This window comes from Dipteris shenzhenensis, chromosome 7, assembly GCF_047967505.1.
Source record: "Dipteris shenzhenensis isolate YYH24624 ecotype China chromosome 7, Dip_SZ_1.0, whole genome shotgun sequence".
In the NCBI taxonomy this organism is placed as follows: domain Eukaryota; kingdom Viridiplantae; phylum Streptophyta; class Polypodiopsida; order Gleicheniales; family Dipteridaceae; genus Dipteris; species Dipteris shenzhenensis.
Genome location: NC_141602.1, coordinates 12,281,209 through 12,294,437, shown reverse-complemented (window position 1 = coordinate 12,294,437; position 13,229 = coordinate 12,281,209). Strand labels below are relative to the sequence as shown.

The window sequence follows — 13,229 nt, the reverse complement described above, 5'->3', positions numbered from 1 at the left end:
TGTGTTATTCAAACAAGTACTTATCGGATGGGGGCTCCACTTTGCACGCAAGTCCGTTTCAACTACGTTGAGGTGCGTGCAAAGTATTGTCACCATCGGATATGCTTTGCATGGTCGATCATGCATTATACACCCCTCTGAAAGTGTCCTATACCAAGCTAATGCCATCCCTTTCAAGAAATCAAAAAGGAATTGAGCCCACGAAACTACTCGCCAACCTGAGATACGACTGGCCCTCACAAAATTCCTGAGACAGGCCTCAACATCCTCCCCCTCCTTAACTTTGAAAATTGGTAACTCCACCATTTTCAACCCTCTATCAAATCACTCACCTACTATCAAAGTAGAGAACAGTCTCAAATGGACCTCAACTACGGGCTTGCAGCAAAAGCCCTCTCCAAAGCATCAAACTTAACAGTCAAAGTGACCCATCTGGTATGCTCGACTAACCAATCAATTGTATGTTGATCTTAACCTGCAAATCAATTTTCACTCACTGCTTTGACTATCTCCAGCATCAGTGCTCACATGCCCAACTATAATAGCCACAGCAATTTCAAACTCAAACTCCACTGAGACAAAAACAAAGCCAAGTAAGCCGGATAGCATGTGGGCAAATCTGAATTATACGCATCATAAAAAGGTCCCTAGAAGGAACAACCTGTAAACCAGTTGGATTGCCCCCATCACCATACACTTATTTGCTATCAATGCAGTTGAAAACCAGTACACCTGTACAGAGTTTTTCCCCCCTTCCTCCCTCTTAAGCTCGACTAACCAGTCAACCCTTTTCGTTCCATTCCCATCTTTAGCCCCCTCTGCATGTCAATACTGAGAGACCGTTGCACAGCCTTCATCATCAGTGTTATCGTACCATCGCATGAGGTAACATCAACAATCCTAGATCAGTTCACTTTGTGAGGAGGTTAGCTACAGAATGCATCCACCTGCACTACTATTCCGTAACTCAGTAATGACTGCTTTCAATTCGGATTCTTCATGGGCTCCTATAGAAAGTTGTCACTCTCCATCTACCTTACACCAATTCTTAACGACAGAATTTTCAGTGTGATATAGTGGATCCAAGGTGTAGCGACAATCTGCCTTGCAAAAACCCATATGCTCGTCAATAGAACCCTAGCTCATCAAGAGATATAGAATCACTAAACTCACGAAAAGGAAGCACAATACACGTAAAGACTTAGACTCCTTGCTTGAGGGTCTATCACCTATGGTTCGCATCTTTATAGCTCTTGCTCCACTTGCGACTCCCTCTCCATCCATTCCTTCTTCTATTTGGTGACGCTCCTACGCTCATCACACAATCAACACCCACCGATCAGACATCTGCCATGAACTCCCTCCCTCTGTGACCTGTTTGCCTACCCTGGCGTCTCCACCAAAATGAAAGCCCAATTATTTATCTATGTACTACACGTGCTTCATGCTCAGGATGCAAGCAAGGGTGAAGGAGGAAGAGCAAGCGATTTTCAAAAGCTGCATTTGCAATTTTGAAAAGATGGTTGTTGTCTTTGAATCCTACATAGACTCTTCTAGAATGCCATGTATTCAATCTTGGTGAACGGTAGAAACTGGAGACAATGTGCAAGCCCACATCCTGGACAACACATTTGGAACCACATTTTCTTTCCCCTTTCTGTACTCTATGCCATAATCAAAGAATTGCACTAAAGCCAATCATCACTTTTGCTTGGCCGAAAAGGCATGTAGAATGGCCGACATTTCTTGATCATAAACATGGTAGGTGATCTCTTTGCTATCAATATTTTATACTTTCAAAAGCTACTACACATCTTCATGTCTTAGAGTGCCCCCAAGCCTTTGCCACTTGCATCTACCTCCACAATGAATGGCCGCGAGAAATCAGGGCATACCAACATAGGGGCATGAGTCAATGCCAATTTCAAGTCTTCAAAACTGAGCTACGCTTTTTTTAACCACAAAAAGGCATCCTCCTTTAAAAGGCCTGTAAGAGGAGCTGCCCTCTTGACAAATTTCCTAAATCATCTATAGAAGGAGGCAAAACCAGGTGGGAATAGTGGCTGCAGCCATTCCTCACACATTTCACGTCCAGCCGAATCCCATCTCTGCTCACGATGTGCCCCAAGTATTCAATCTCTTCTGCCATAAAAGTACATTTGTTGGCTTTTGCATAGAGTTGCTGCAGGCTCAAAATTCCAGCACTTTTTTGACATGCTCAATGTGTTGTTGCTCTCATTGAGGATGTCATTAAAGAAAGCTAGTGCATGTCGAGAGAGAATTGGCTGCAGTATTTTTGTTCATAAGCACTTGAAAGGTATCCGGTGCATTAGTCAACCCAATTGGCATCACCTGGAACTCATACAAGTCCATTTTGGTGTGGAAGGCTGTATTGTGCTCATCACACTCGTTCACTCTGATCTCATGATAGCCTAATCTCATATCTATCTTTGTGAAGACGTGAGCACCTTTTAGTTCATCCAATAGATCATCAATCCTGGGAATTGAAAATCTGTATTTTGGACATCTCTGTAATCCATGCAAATGCAGTATGATTCATAAGGAGTACTGGGGGGAGGAAAAAGAGAAGTACTATGAGATGAAATTCTTCTCAAGCAACTCCTGCACCTATCCTGCTCTACTCCTTTAGAGAGACGGTATGGAGCCTTTTTATGGACTTAACTTCCAAGCTCTAAAACTATGGCATGATCTACATCCCTCTTTGGAGGTAACCGACATGGAATATTAGCAAATATATCAAAATCTAAGAGCAGTTGCTGCATTTCACATCCTTCATCTGGGGAATGCTTTCCCTATGAGTCACTAACACATTCATGCATATTGTTCTAACACATCGTAGAGGAGAGAGGGAGTGAGAAGCAAGGATGAGGAGACGCTTGGGCACACCTAGAGGCAAGCACAAGATTTGTTGATGATGATTGATGCAAGTACAAGTCCCTTTTTGTAGGCTTGAGTAGCCTTCTCTTTGTCATCACAAGTGAGATCGTATGGACCTTCCACCTCACACACCTACCAAGTCAAACCAACCGGCTAGACATGTGGTTCACCTAACTCGATGACCCACACACCTTTGGACAATTTCACACACACTAAAACTCTATTGAGGGACACTCGCTCTAAGACATCTCATAATAAGGCTTCGATATCCAACACCCCCCTTCGAAGCTAGGAAGAGACCTTCACATGGTTAAAGGTATGGACCCACTACTGCTCCTCACCTAAACTCTCATGTCAAGCATGATAAAAGGCTTGACCTTCAAGCCTGTGTGCTGGTCCCTACTAAAGACACAAGTGGGGGAGGAGACCACCATAACACCCCCACGTAGACAAAACCCCCCTTGCTCTAGGCACAGTAGAGAAGATATCATGAAGCCTTTTATAGGATAAGGCACACATAGATTCAAGTTATTACGATCGTTTTTTAGGGGATGAACCAAGGCAAAGTACCTGACACACACAATTTTATGCTAATGCAAGGGCAGAGAACCGGTTATCAACGCAACAAAGTAAAACTAGAAAGCCCAAAAATTAGGGCAATCCTCCTCACGGGAGAGATCTACCATGACAATAAGAGCATTGTCAAGTGGTTGCTGATTTTTCTGATCTGACTTTACCTTTACAAGATTGTATTGCATCTTCACCAAGCATTTCAAGGTGTCGGAAAGGCCTCCACTACAACCTACTGCGGTAGACCACAGCTCTAGGCCTCTCCCCAGAAGCAAGTGATGATGGTGACTAATATATGTTGCTAAGAACATGTTAACACGACCACACTCGCTCCTGGATTACGGACCTACACACAAGCACAAACCACCAATTATAGAGCCACAAAGAGAGGCGCAGGCATGCTCACCACCCAACCATGATGCTCACCGCTCCAAGACCCATAGAGTCCGAGCATCCCCCGAGCCACAAGCTGGGCTGCTGGCACGAACATCTGCATCCAACCAGTCCACAACCTCCTCGCGTCCCATACCACCGGAAGGCGCCCATAGGGCCTCAGGACTGCGTTGGGAATCCGGGCTATGTTAGAAAGCAGGTGTGAGTCCACAATACAATCCAGGATCCAGACCAGCAAGGAAGAGCTAGACCTTCTCTAACTTGCCTGCCTGAAAACTGAACCCATGGGCCCCTTATATAGGCTTTGGCCCAGTGCCGCTAAAAATAGCTGGCACCCTAACTCGTCCGTTGCCCTTGCAACCCCACCTAAAAATCGCCTGCCTAGCCACTAGCCTTCCCCAGGCTATCAAAGCTAGTCCTGTGCGCCTAAGCGCACGTCATATACAATCCGTGCACATGACATACTCCCCTTCCTCTAAGAACTCACTCCTGAATTCAAAAGAAAGTTCAGAAACTCTCTTTGAAGGTTAGTCAATGTCTCCATGTAGAATCCTCCTCGACATGGCCCTTCCAGTTAATCTTGTATTCCGTGATCGTCCTATTTCTAACTTGACGTTCATGAAAGACAAGAATACTCTCAGGCTCATGCAACATAAAGGTTAAATCTTCAACCTCTATAAATTCCTGAGGAATAACTACCTGATCCTCAACACCCAGCACTTCTTTCGATCTACTGACATGAAAATTGCATGAATCCTTACATTAGGAGGCAAATCCAATTCATATGCAACTTGACCAATTCTTCGGATAACCTTGAATGGACCACAGTATCTGGGGGATAACTTCCTAATCCTTCCAGTACTAAGACTCTTGGATTCCTTGGGAGACAACTCTTTAGGCGAACGATGTCTATTAGCATAAAATATGTCCCTATCTTGGGCACTTCTAATAGACTCCTTGGCAAACTACAACATGTCTTGCAAGAATGTTTTCGTAGCATCATTCTTGATTCCCTTGAATGCAACAATTACTAGAGATTTAGGTTGAAACCCATACATAAGCATAAAAGGATTGAAACCAGTACTAGAATGCTTTGCACTGTTATAAGAAAATTCAACCATGGGTAAGTAGTCTTCCCATGATGACTGCCTCTTGGAAACATATGCCCGAAGCATATCCTCCAGAGGTTGGTTCATAACTTTCGTCTGACCATCAGATAACAGTGGTATCCAACTTGTCAAAGATAAGCATCCAAAATTCACTCGTAAACTTAGACTCCCTATCACTAACTATGTCAGACGGTAACCCATATAGATGAAACAATTGGTCAACAAACTGTTGAGCCACCTAAGACGCTGTGACCGTGGATCTAGTAGGTATAAATCTAGCCATCTTCATCAAGCGGTCCATAATAATCTAGATGGAGTCATGACCCTTGCGCGTTCATGGCAATCCCATAATAAAATCCATGGAAATACTTTCCCACTTGTTACTACGAATGTCCAAGGGTTGTAGCAACCCCGCGATTCTAAGGCGTTCTGCCTTGGTCACTTGACAAGTACAGCCACCTACCACATAGTTCTGAATAAATTCTCTCATATTAGGCCAGTAAAAACTATGTTTCACAAGAGAGGCAATCTTTTGTACTCCAGGATGTCCCACACTAGGTGAGTCATGACACTCCCGAAGAATCCTAGATCGAAGATCCGACATTTTAAAACAGTAAGCCATTCCGAATCATCCGTTGGCCTCCCGCCGCCTAAACCATAGGTGGCACAATCCCTAAGTCCTAGTCAATCATACCGGTGCCATCCTAGACCTTCTAACAATAGTGACTGTAATGACTATCAGTCGCGCAAAGCCCTCTCAAGGATTGAAATAGGTCAAAGGATATCTCGATTAATGACAAAGCATTCACCATCTTAATCCAACTCAGGGCATCAGCAACACTATTCAAAGAACCTTTCCTATACCGAATCTCAAAATCAAAATCCTGCATCAACTCAGCCCATCGAGCCTTCTTGCCCCTCAAAACATCCCTCACACACACATAGCGGATCGACTGATGATTAGTCAACATGACAAATCTATAACCATACAGGTAATGCCTCCAAACCTTGAGAGCATAAACAACTGTATAAAGTTCCTTTCCATGGTAGGCCAACAATATTGAGTATCATCGAGCTTTTTACTCTCAAAAGCTATAGGTCTGCCCTCTTGGAATAATGCTGCCCCGATGGCACAGTCACTCGCATTGGCCTCCAACACATAAGGCTGGGTAGGATTGGGCAATGCTAGAACAAGCGCACTCTTGATACAATTTTTCAAAGTATCGAAATTGTTCAATTCTTAATTCCAAGTAATAGGTTGTGTAGACCTACGGCCACGACTCTTCAATACGTTGGTCAAGGGGACCGTAATTTTGGAATAATCACGAACTGATTTTCTCAAAAAAATGGTAAATCCTAAGAAAGAACAAAGTTGTTTCACTATCGAAGGTATAGGCCAAGTCAAAACATTTTAAATATGGCCTTTATCAATGCTAATACCTTCGCAAGTAATCTTGTGTCCAAGGTAAATGATCTGTTTCATAAAGAAATCGCATTTACTAATCTAAGCATACAGCTTATTCTGTCTTAATAGAATGAAATGTATGGCCTCCTTCAAGGTGAAGCTCCTATTGTTCTTAATCTACAACTTGTATGAATCGGGCAAGCCGGCCACAAAGAAACCCAAAAGGGTCACAAGATGCATCTTTGTAGCACTTCTGGAAGTCACAAAATTTCTGGAGAGAGGACTCGAAAGTGAGGCTCTGTTTGGTCATATCCAAGGCCTTAAACTTGGCCACAATGTCATAATCATCTTCCTTTTTTAGAAACTCAGTTCTAAAGGCTTCCTCGAACTCTGCCCAGGTGGATGACTGAGGCCTCAATTCCTTCCATCAGAGTAGAGCCTTCCCAACTAGATATCCAACTGCTAACTATACACGCTTGTCCTGTGGGTAGGGGTGAAAATTGAAGTGGACCTGCCATTTATGCAGCCAGCTATCCACAACCTCTTTCTTCCGATCCTTCTGTTCCCCCGAGAATTGCACTAGGGTAATATTGGGCCCGAGAACAGAAGCCATCGCATCCATGTGGGTCAAGGTATGAAGTTGGGACTGCATGGCAACAATTTGCTGGAACAACTGGTCATGGTTCAAATTTAGGAGCACAAATTTTTCATCCAATCCCGTAAGGAATTGGTTGAAAGCCTCCTTTGTAACCAAATCCTCATAGACATCATACTTGTCCCCTTCAATATCCCGTTCAAACATGGGGAAGGGCTGATTGGAATTAGTTATAATTTGATCCGCCTTAGGGAGGTTACTTGCATTAGTCATGAAAGAAACGAACAAGGGAATACCCAACCAAACAAGTCTGTAAACTGCAAGACCTGGCACAAACTTCGATTGGGGAGGACTTATCTAGTGTACGAATTGAAGGCAGGCTGCGCAGCAACAACAAAGCTGTTTGAATCCTTGGCAACAGTGCTGAGATGAATGCGCAAATCCCCAGGCCCTGCTGACGAGCCAGCTCATGAGCTGTCTCAGCTCCCAGACCAGCAGCTAGGCGGCAATTCATACGGCCAGCAACAGCGAATAAGCAAGGGAAAGATGGCAATGAAGGAGCGGTGGGGGAGGAACGATGCAAGCTGGAATTCAGATCTAGAAGGCGGCTGCGAACGGAATAACAGTGGCCCTTTTTAACACAGAATTCATGAGCTTTTAATCCGATTGGTGCCCTAGCTTTTGAAAAGCATGACCCTGAACTCTCAGCCCATGGTCAATCTCTGTGGCACAAGACCCACCTTCTACAAGGTCCAGAAAAGGGGGTAGGGGGAGATTAGGAGAAGAGCCAAGAATTAGCTGAAGAGGGAGGGAGGAAGGAGGAAGAGGGAAGGGAGAGACCGAACAAGGGGGAAGGAGAGAGAGCAGTAGGAGAAAGGGGGTGAGAGAGAGAGGATGGGAGGTATGATATGACTCTATCAAAGTCCATGTGAGACCCTTCAGGATCTAAGGGAGCTAGCGATCACTATTAACTAATAGTGACTCCTTACATCCAGTGCAAGAAAATATTACAGACTTTGTTATGTCCTTGGGCTAGCTTGTGTGCTGGCCCTAGTACCTTGTTGCGGTGTTCGAAAGTACTTCCTAGCTTTTTAGCTAGCTGCTCTAGCAGACTTTTTACTATCTCTGCTATCCCCATAACCTTCTCTGATGTGTGTGTAGGCTCTACACCTTAGGCATACATGCTGCTCATTTTTTACCTTCCCTGTGGGGCAAATTTTACAGATCCTTTCTTCTTTGGGGATTCTGAGTCTTGCCCACCTGCCCCTCTCTATCTCTAGATCATGTGAACTGGTTCTGATTTTGCAGATTAGATGCCTTTTAAATATTGAAACTTAATATGTCTTCCAAGGTATTTCTGCATTCCTTAGTTGTCCATTTGGTAAATTTCCTGCTTGTAGAATTGCCCTGTGTTTTGCCATAGTCTTTGTAGCATTTTCTGCATCACTATCTCCCTAATTTCACATGCATCTTCTGGTATATCAGCAGCTGTTATATCCATGATTCCATCCACTTCATTCCCTCCCTGTGCCAACCCACGATTTGAGGGAGAGAGTGTGGAGGAACATAGGAGTAGGAAGGAGGAGAGTAATATGAGTGGTGGGTTTGGACTCATATAGTTCCCTCCACAATGCCCTCTAACCCTCACTAAAGTACTCCTCAATCAGCCCCCTTTTTTTCACTTCATTAGAGTCTCCTTGGGTGAAACGATTAGGTAGCCAGCCGCTGTGCTGACCCTTGCTTTGCAGAGTGTACTCCTGGACACCATGAGGCAACGTGATGCTCTAATGCATCAGTTGAATGGGACATCAATCTAGAACATACCTTTTGTCATTTTGACAGAAAGATCTTCTAGCTTTGCATACATATTTTGCTTTGGGAATGCCAACCCAAAATGATGCACAACCCTGCTATCGTCGGTCCAACTCTATACTGGCTTCTTCAAGGCTTGTGTTTCTCAATCTCATTGCCTCTACCTCCTCCTCTTCCTCCTGCATGTGGGCATCTGCATATATGTTACACATCAAGACATAAGATGCAGCAGCCTTTTCATCCAATTGCACTGCATGTTCAAAGGCTAGTCTTCCAAGCTCCACATTACCCCACTTTTGACAAGCACCCAACACTGTATGCCACACTACAAGATTAGCATGGAAAGGCATCTTCTTTACCATCCTTATTGCCTCATCTAATTGGCCTGCACGGCCAAGTAGATCAACCATTCCAATGTAGTGCTCAATGGCTGGAGTGATGCTGTAGTCTTTGCTCATGGCCTCAAAGTACTGCTGGCCCTTATCCAGTAGACCTGTGTGACTACACACAGTAAGAATAATAGAGAATGTAACCCTGTTTGGCCTTATCCCTTCTCCTCTCATTCTCTCAAGCATGTCAAAAACAATTTCACTCTCTCCTTGCTGGGCATATCCTTCAATTAGTGCAGTCCATGAGACCTCATTTCGAATAGGCAGCTTGTCAAACACTTCCTGTGCTTCTGCAAGTGAAGCACATTTGGCATACATGTCAACCAAGGAACTGCCAACAACAAGATCCCTTTCCAGCCCCCGTCTGAAAATCTCAGCATGTATTTCTCGGCCCTTGTCTATGGCTGCTATGCTCCCACAAGCTTTCAAGCTGCAAACAAATGTGACAGCATTTGGAGAGAGACCCTCCATTTTCATCTGTTTGAGACAGTTCAGTGCTTCCTCACCGAGCCCATGCTCGGCATATCCTGCCAGAAGTGTGTTCCATGAAACCTCATTTCGCATTGGCAGCATGTCAAACACTCCCCGTGCTTCTGCAACAGACCCACATTTGGAATACATATCCACCAAGGCATTACCAACAACAACATGTCTTTCCAGCCCCTTGCTGGCAATCTCAGCATGTATTTCTCGGCCCTTATCTATGGCTCCTATGCTGCCACAAGCTTTCAAGCTGCAAACAAATGTGATAATATTTGGAAAAAGACCCTCCAATTGCATATGTTTTAGACAGTTCAGTGCTTGCTTACCAAGCCCCTGCTCGGCATATCCTGCCATTAATGCAGTCCATGAGACCTCATTCCGAACAAGCAGTTTGTCAAACACTTCCTGCGCTTCTGCAAGCGAGCCACATTTGGCATACATATCCACCAAGCTGCTGCCGACAACAAGGTCTGTTTCCAGCCTCTTTCTGGAAATCTCAGCATGTATTTCTCGGCCCTTGTCTATGGCTCCTATGCTGCCACAAGCTTTCATGCTGCAAACAAATGTGACAGAATCTGGAGAAAGACTCTCCAGTTGCATCTGTTCCATACAGTTCAGCGCTTCCTCACCAAGTTCCTGATCAGCATATCCTGCAATAAGTGTGTTCCACAAGACTGCGTCTCGAACTGGCAGCTTGTCAAACGCTTCCTGTGCATCTGCAAGCAAGCCACATTTGGCATACATATCTACCAAGGTACTGCCAACGACAATATCTCTTTCAAGCCCCTTCCTGGCTATCTCGGAATGTATTTCTCGGCCCTTGTCGATGGCTCCTATGCTGCCACAAGCTTTCAAGCTGCAAACAAAAGTGACAGCATCTGGAGAGAGACCATCCTGTTTCATATGTTCGAAACAGTTGAGCGCTTCCTCACCAAGCCCCAGCTCTGTATATCCTGCAATCAGTGTAGTCCACGAGACTACAACCCGAACAGGCAGCTTGTCAAACGCTTCCTGTGCTTCTCTGACAGACCCACATTTGGCATACATATCCACCAACGTGTTTCCAACACCAAGATGTCTTTCAAACCCCTTTCTGCAAATCTCAGCATGTATTTCTTGGCCCTTGTCCATGGCTCTTATGCGACCACACACTTTCAAGCTACAGACAAAGGTAACAGCATTTGGGGAGAGACCCTCCAGCTGCATCTGTTTTAGACAGTTCAGAGCTTCCTCACCAAGCCCATGCTCAGCATATCCTGCAATTAGTACATTCCACGAGATTATATCTCGCACTGAGACCTTGTCAAACGCTTCCTGTGCTTCTGCAAGCAAGCCACATTTGGCATACATATCCACCAAGGTGCTGCCAACAACAAGATCTCCTTCTAGCGCCTTTCTGGAAATCTCAGCATGTATTTCTCGACCCTTGTCTATAGCTCCTATGTTCCCACAAGCTTTCAAGCTGCCAATAAATGTGACAGTATTTGGAGGCAGACCCTCCAGTTGCAATTGTTCATAACAGTTCAGCGCTTCCTTACCAAGCCCCTGCTCGGCATATCCTGTGATTAGTGCAGTCCAAGAGACTATGTCTCGAACTGGCAGCTTGTCAAAGGCTTCCCGTGCTTCTGCAAGCAAGCCGCATTTGGCATACATATCCACTAAGGTGTTACCAACAAAATGATCTCCTTCCAGACCCTTTCTGGCTATCTCAGCGTGCATTTCTCGGCCTCTTTCTGCATCTGTCAGCCTAGCACAAGCACTCACTACGGCCACAAAGGTATACTGGCTAGGGTGTACAGCATCCTCTTGCATTTTTTGGTAGAGGTTGAGGGCATGCTTTGAATCCCCACATTCATGGTAACCCCGGATGAGAGAAGTCCAAGAATATACATTCCGATCAACCAACTTGTTAAAGACCTGCTCAGCATCGTACATGCTTCCAACTTGGACCAACATTGGGACGAGGTAGTTTCCATGATCTTCCAACCCACTTTTACACATGTAGGCATACAAGCGCTTGGTATACCCGAGATTTTTATTTGTTCTGCACTTACGCAAGATGCATGTAATGTTGTCAGCGGAAGGCAGCTGGGGCATACGTTCCATAAACGTGAGTGCCTCCTCTAAGCTGAGAGTTTCCCAGCCACTGCTCTCGCGCAGTTCTTGCTCTTCAGATGCATTAACGTTTGAACCAGACCTGAAGCCGGCCTTGCAACACTTCATCAAGTCACGGCGGTCTTGGGCCTGACCAGTCGATGCTTTGAACATGTCTTTAACCCAACCTGGATTGTTCCAGCCGTCTATCCAAAGCCACTTGTTGGTAGTCTTATGCTTGAAATCAGGAGATCTTGGGTTTGTCTATTGTTAAGATTCATATGAGACTCGTCAGACCAGCCAACCTAGAGAATTACCTGAGCGAACACATCACTTCAGACTCCTTGCACACTTACTTTGCTCTCTCGGTTGTCCCACCACTGAGAGGGATCACTGAAGTACTCCTTCCATAAGCCCTCGGTCCCTGACCTACCTGCTAGGCATGAGAAACCAGTTGCCAAACGGTGGTGTCACCAGGGAAATATACTTTTTGATCCGATCGGTGAAATTAAAGACAGCCCTTCTTATCTGGTTTTAGAACTAAACAATCCATTTACAGATGAAAAAAAGTCTTAGCGCGGTTTTCTCAATTTCGCCAGTTGCAAAGGAAGGAAATACCTGAAGGCAGCCATTCCTCCACCAAGGTGGAAGAAGTCATCGAAGAGTGTGGATCTCCGCTACGTAAGAGCCCTGGACCACGAACATGAGCGATGATAGGGCTGCATAGGTTCCCTACGGTTCCATGAAAGGGATCTCCGCCTCTTGTAGATATGTTCATCGTCATCACCAGAAACACGAAGGACTCACGTAAGACTTAATGTTAGGCACGAGTAGCCTGACCGCTGGATTACTTTAAGGAGAGAGAGAGAAAAGAAACAAGGTGAATTTTATTCATGTGGCCTCCCCGAGATGGTGCCCACGAATTGGAAGCTACCAAGCGAAGAAGAAGAGGAGAGAGAGAGAGAAAGGGGGAGAAAAAGAAGGAAGAAATAGAGCATGGAACTTTAGCCCAATCATAACTAGGAGAGGACGCGTGGAATATCGGAATCTCTTATATTCCCTACTAATCCCAGAGATGCCATGTGGAAGGTATTTGGAGGTTGGGGGAAGAATTCTAAAGCTTCGGGGAAGAAAAAGGGAGGTTCGGGGAGAGAGGAGGCTCAAGGGAGGAGGAGGGAGGTTCGGGGAGAGAGGAGGCTCGAGGGAGGAGGCGGCTCGAAGAGGAACAGGATAACTACGTAGCGATGCGAGGGTAATGCACAGAGCGGAGAGGGGTAGACTGCGACCAACCAAGGCGCCATGTGGCAAGGCACAGAGGCATTCACGATGCCTTGATCATGGAGGAAGAGGGAAAAACACACATGGCGAGAGACAAGGGACAAGGAGATGGCGGACTAAAGTAAATGCCTATAGCGAGGCACACGAAGTGGAGCGACGGCGCGGTCGCCAGTCCAGACCTATGAGGCATTAAATGGAGAAAA

The 13,229-nt window shown here is 45.3% G+C and overlaps 1 pseudogene across 1 annotated transcript; it reads right to left on the bottom strand.

The window, feature by feature from the left end:
• Positions 1-7,671: 7,671 nt before the first annotated feature.
• On the bottom strand, positions 7,672-12,564 carry LOC147899956 (putative pentatricopeptide repeat-containing protein At3g47840; annotated as a pseudogene). Its single transcript, XR_015541297.1, has 3 exons — positions 12,367-12,564; positions 12,105-12,184; positions 7,672-12,012 (listed from the first exon to the last, which is right to left on the bottom strand). The product of XR_015541297.1 is annotated as a putative pentatricopeptide repeat-containing protein At3g47840 (transcript).
• Between the last annotated feature and the right edge of the window lie 665 nt (positions 12,565-13,229).